Source organism: Papaver somniferum, chromosome 3 (genome assembly GCF_003573695.1).
Source record: "Papaver somniferum cultivar HN1 chromosome 3, ASM357369v1, whole genome shotgun sequence".
In the NCBI taxonomy this organism is placed as follows: Eukaryota; Viridiplantae; Streptophyta; class Magnoliopsida; order Ranunculales; family Papaveraceae; genus Papaver; species Papaver somniferum.
In genome coordinates, this window is record NC_039360.1 from 148,005,076 (window position 1) to 148,011,959 (window position 6,884).

Here is a 6,884-nt window from a genome sequence, read left to right on the forward strand (position 1 = left end):
TTCTAATTATCCATATAACTTAGACCTTTCAATTTTAAACAAGACAAGTACTAGGTTAGTTAACCAGCATTTCTTGTTAAGGATTTCGATTAGACTTGAATAACCGAAACCTCCACTTTGATAAGTCTAACTAAGATAAACTTAGTTTCTCTTATCCGGAATCGAATTGGACTAAAAAACTCATCCCGTAAACCTTTTCTTTCGTTAATCCATAAATAATTCATACAAACCAAAATAAATCAACTTGCATAATTATTCACCTCAACCGGAAGCAATTGAATCAACATAAGCATTAAAACACCGCAATTGGACCGAAATTTTGTAAGCCTAAACAATTGATACCATACAATAAAGCAAGATAACAATAGTTTTTCTTAACCGGAAACAATTGAATCACACACACATCCATACACACATCATGGAATAAAACATCAATTGTACCGAAATTTTGTTAAGCAAAAGCAAAATATATGTGAAATAAAATCAAGTTTTTCTTAAATAGGAAAACAATTAACTAACAACATTGTTACCTCAAATTTCGCATCCACTTCTCCAATATGTTTGCATCTTCTTCTAGGAAGAATTGATATCGAAATATCATTATGTTGTCATCCTTATGCAGAACAAAAGAATAACAACAACCAACCTTTACCAGAGAAAGGTTGAAAATCGGTTTTAACAATTGCAAACAAAAGTTGAAAACCGTCGAAACACATATGCTTTTATGCTAAACCAAAACCGATCCAACATATTGTGACTTTTTCACATATTGTTTCTATCAGAACCCTTCATGATCCTTTGATAAAGTCTACCAACAAGGGCTAGAACTTAATCCTGCTAAATCAAAAAGTCACCCAAACCATAAGGGTTCACAACATTATGAGATCGAATAACAAGGTAATAAAACTGAAATCAAACATCCCATAAACGTCCATAGGAATAATAAAGCATTCAAGCACAAGCTATGTAAATCGAACTAAGATAATTACGGATAGATCGCATTGAAAGTATAAAATATTTTACTATTACACCGGATTCTTAACAGGCATACAACATTAAACATTGTTCATCAGACATGCCTACAATAATATACATAATATTATACAGCTAACAGTTGTAGAATCTAATCTGAGATGTCCATGTCAGTATCTTCTTCCGAGGAAGTATCTTGATACTTGTATGAGATTCCACTCAAGGCCTTAGTAAGATCTGGATATATATTTGTAGCATGATCAATCAGGTCGACAATGCAGTCATTCTTCCTCTGTAGTCTTCTCTTAAGAGTTTGTGGGTCTCCTTCAACTCTTAAATGAGGAGGGGCACTGAACACTTGTCCTCTCATTCTGTTGAGAATTCCTTCTCCTAATTTTTTCGGAATATTTTCTCTGGCGTTTTTCCAGACAATTCCAAAAGAGATGCATATTCTTGTAATCGAACAAGCAAAACCAGGAGTTCTTCTTTTACCTTTTTGAATTGTGATCATTTGTCTGATCATTAAACCACATAAATCAAAAATTTTGATTTCTCTAACAAGATGATATGTAAGTTCAGCAAAATCTCTAGTCCACTTGGTCTTATGCATATTGCTAGGACACAAGTTTGCACAAGCTAGTTTTCCAAAAACTTTGAGATGAAATTCAACATTGTGAATAAGAATAGAGTTACCTGACCATGCTCCACCGATTAATGAAGAGATAGTATTGTTGTCAACTCGATATCTTTCATCCGAACATGGTAAGAAGGTATTCAGGTACGGATATAGAATCAATTCTGAAATCACTTGCTTGTTGACCTCAAATGATTTTGTACCAATCATAGTACGAAACGTACATCCTTCAAATTCATCTCATGCATGTTAGCAAAAAAGAGTTTTACAAGGTTCGGAGTTGCCTTGAATGATCTTTCATGGATAATACCCCATTCGCGGCTTTCACAAATTTCATATAATTTCTATCCGAAACTTTGACAAAAATCATCTCCATGATGGGTTCCTTGATTGAACCGAATTTCACAAGGCATTCATCATTCATAAAATAGTTTTGAGAACCAGCATCATAGGTAAGACTAGGCATGTTTTCATAATTGATATTTCTAGTTGTGTAGAGCATATTATTCCTATTTGAACTTTCACTAATATTGAAATTCCTTCTACCTCTATTTGTCATTGAATCAATAAAAATAGTAGAGAGCCACTTACAATCGATATGCCCTGTTGAGTATTGATTCTCCTTGATTGAGTTGAATTGGAGTGATTTGAGAGAGACCCTTTGTTCTTGTAGCAGCTTAGGATTGATCGAAGCAAAAATTTCCACTTGAATCGAACGTGCAAAGATCACAAGTGAGAAACTTTCGAACCCTTGTATGTTGTAGAGGTTTCTTTGAATCCGAAGATGATAGAGAAAGAGATAGTCCCATCTTTCTTTGTTTTTATCACCAACTTTATCTTGTATTCGGATGTGGATTCAGATCCGAATAGCACTAAAGAACAAAAACCGAGACATGATAAGGGATGACCAATAATCGGATCCTTGACCAATGTTGAATTGTCCCAGTTTTGACAACTTGGACATACTAGGTGTTGACATGAAATTGTCAGTCAATGAATTTTCAATGGACACGTCAGGACTAATTTTAATAGACTCACAACCTATATCTGAGTCATTATAATCTTCAAGAGAAAATTCTTCTGAAGGGTTATAGAGAGACTCTTCTTGAAGAATATCAGATTCTTCTGAGGTATAATTCATTAAATACTCATGAATGAGTTGACTTCCTTAAAATTATTATTTTTCTTTGAGTTGTCCAGTTCTTTGAGAAACTCATCAACCTCATCTTGAACTCTACTAGAGTCTTCAAGGATCTTCCTTTTGTTCATATATCTTAATCTCATCCTTTAAGTCAGAGAGTTGTTTTTCCATTTCCGCAACTTCATATAATTTTCTGTCAATTTTATTAGAAGCATCTTCAGTGAGATTAAGGTATAAGCAACATTCGTTGAATGTCCAAAATTCTTTGGATCGAAGTGACTCAACAATTTCAGTGCTTGACATTTCTTCAAACAATTTTGAGTTATCTGATCTTGTCATCAGGTTAACTGAATCGACCATTAGATTCAATTCTTATAGGTTGGATCGCACCAAACACAGATTGTTGGATTTTTTCATGTTTGCCCGCTCTGATACCAATTGAAAAGGAGAGGGTACCCAAATATACCTCAAGCTAAAACTTTTCCTACCTATAAGTCCTTTCTCCGAAAGTGATTGTCTATGGACTGAGTCGAGACAATGCAACTAAGCAATTCATACTTTGTGTGATCATCTATGGATACGAGATCGAGACAATACAACAATGAAGTATGTTTACTTGATAAAAAGGTTCGTACTTAACCAAACACAATAGGATTGCTTATCAAGTAAATAGGAATTAACGTTTGTGTAATTAACTTTAATTATAATAAAGCAATTATAATGCGGAAATATAAAGTAAATTACACAACAAGGTTTTGTTAACGAGGAAACCGCAAATGCAGAAAAACCCTGGGACCTTGTCCATAATTGAATACTCTCGGGATTAAGCCGCTACACAAAATTAAACCTAACTTCGTACAGTTGAGACCAAGCAACTAAACCAATAGTTCACCTAGTTCCGTTTGTATTCCCACGCCTCCAACTTATGAATAAGTCACGTACTTGGAACAATTCCTTTGGTTTGTATTCTAAACAGTAAAGGAACAACAAATCTATTTGGTATCTACTCTCTTCAACCAAGTGATGTGAGTTCGACAAAGGCTCTTCTGTTTATCTCAATAAACTCCTTCATCAGGTTCTTAGATCTATCTTATTCTCAACTGCCGAAGTAATTGTTAAGATTTTGCAATCAATACTTTTAATCACAAAGAATTGTATTAATGCCGATCTACACAACTAATCAATCCAATATACCACAAGGATAAACTGATTATAGTTGGATCCTCTTATATCGAAACAAGTATTGTGCACACCAAATATTATGAACCCCAAATCAGAAATCTTCAATATCTTCTTTGTCTTCAAATCTTCTTAGATCTTCAATAAACACTTGCATACAACAACTTGAATCTCTTGTAATCAATCACGCACAGAACGGAGTCTGTTAACAATGGATTATCACAAGATCGTCTTTAGAACTAACAAAAGTCTAAAGATCCCTGTCGAAACTTCGATCTAGTTTGAGTGAATCTTATATCAGAAGAGAAGATTCTTGATCATAAACAAACTAGGTGCAATCAAAGTTCAACTACCGTTGGTCAATCAAATCAATCGAAAACACAAGATAAACCACAATTATTTAGTTTCCCACCAACGGTACTCGTAGAGCTTCTCAATACCAAAGAAGAATTTAAACTGACAGGCCGTAAGATATTTCGCCTAATTAGGCTACTCTCCTCTCCGAATAGGCGGCTACACCAGTAACAACACAACCGAGGAAGTTTGTTGTCACGAAGGATTAGTTTTCTAGAAATGCAAACTTCAAATATTTATAGACAAGGAAGTTTGGACACCAAGGAATTTCCAAAACCGAAAATATTCTCAAAGATATTCAATATATTCCAAATTCGGTTTCCATAATTCCTGGAAATGCTCTATCCAAAATAATGACCGAAAATCTCTTTGGAAAATCTCAACTAGTAAATGCACATTACTAATTCTCATTTTCCTAAAATAAAATTAACAACCTTAAATAAAAGATTCTTAACTTATTTATGTTTTGATCCTTGGATTTTCTTCCTGTAGCTATTAAGGAATAACTTTGAACAATAAAAGATAAACATTACTGCACGTGTTCGAAGTACGCCGACATCCTTACTTTGTAAGTCCGCTTCCATACTTACAACTTTGAAACCGATTTGCCACACTTCCAAATAAGTTTAGAATTGGTTCATCTGACTTTTAAGAACTATGTGATTGATTAAGAAACACTCAATCACAAATCATGGGTTTAACGGTTCTACCAAAACAAGTTTCGGTTCTACCTCCATGTGAGTATTGTGCATAGTCACACTAGCTTTCCAAAATTCAGTTGACTAGGTACTAGGATCGGTTCCCCACATATATATGGTATCTAACTTATATGTGTTGCACATGTCTATAGGATCGGTTCCCCTTTGCCTAAAAACGTGTTGCACATATCCATAGGATATGTTCCCCTTTCTGCTACAAACTTGCTGCACCTCATACAAGGATCGATTCCCCTTTGTGATGTGTTGCACCTCTTCATAGGATCGGTTCCCCTTTATCCATATTCGGTCAAACAAATCAAACTCGATCATACCATCTCAGGTGATTACTTAAGCTCGGTTTCATTAATAAAAGTCATACCAATACATAAGCCAGGCCTTTGTGAATAATTTTACCAAGAACAAAAACAAGTCGTGAGCGGTTATACTAAATCACACATATTGGATGTTCACAAGATATGCAATGAATAACAATCCCAATAACGCCTGGAGATTTCCTTTTCGATTCATAAACAAGTTTATGAACTTATTTCCTTAAAACACATGTGAAATATTATTTCCTAGGATGAAATCCTCACCTCATACCCATACATAATCACAATTGCATATAAACGATTGTCTTATCTACAAAGTTTAATGGTTAAGCAATAAACCTCGTATTGTATTCCTTAATACTATGTCTATCTAGAGTGTTCATGCTTCGCAGTTTCATTTTCAATATGCACAACTTGAAAGATACGTTAGGGAATGAAACAGTTCAAGTCAAATATAACTAACCTCAAGTGGAAGGATGATGTTGTCGTTGTAGCTTCTTACTTCTTCACTTGTTAAAATCTTCACAATACTTGTAATGTCTCATATCCTAATACTTTCAAGCTAACCTATACGAAGTTGACTCTAGTACATAATCAAACGACTCTTAAAATGAGTTTTTATTCACTAAATATGACAACCAAACTTGACATACCAACGCTTGGTGGGTTTAACCGAGCTATGCTCTAACACATTCAACAAAGTTGAGAAACATCCAAGAATCTGTTTTTATAAGTTTTGCAAAAAGACTTTAGAGAGATACACATAAATTTGAGTCCCTGATGTCTCATTTTAAAACTTAATAAAAACAGTGTCTACAGATAATGTTTAGTACTGCACATGAAAACTCTTTTGGTGTAGGAAGACATCCTGACATGTTTACAACAATAAACAAAACAGTTATCATGATACAGTGTATCGGGAATTGACCAATGAACTGACTCATGCTTTGAAGTGATACTGTCAGATGACTGAGATTTAAACTCCTATTGTAATATGTTTAGTTTACTACAACCAAGTGGATTACACAGAGGAGTAGCATTTCCCTCAATAATTAGTAAATCAATATCAACCTCTACATGAGTATTATTCATCATAACTTGATTTAGCTTGTCAGGAGATTCTTGTTGTTTCTGAAGGTATAACTCAACATCAAGAGATAAGCTTTCAAGTTTCTTTTCAACCCATGAAAACACTTCAAGGGATGTTAAACCTGGAGGAGGTTTAGATAGAATTTCTTCTACATATTTTATTAAATCATTCATGGAAGAGAATTCTGAAATCCCTGGATATGGTGGTGCATTTATTGAGATAACACTTCTGTCCATATCAGATCGCTACAAACACAGACTTATAAGGTCTTTAATGTCTTTGCCTGCTCTGATACCAATTGAAAGTGCGGGAGTCTAACAACCACACCCAAAAATTCGTTTGGCAATCTGGAGGACTTACTCCAATATACTTTCTAGAGAATCAACTAGACAGTCAGACTCAATATAGAGAAAAGTATATCAAAGGGTTTAATATCTCTAACTCTTAATTCAATCCGCAATCATCAAATAGAAATCTGCGAGCC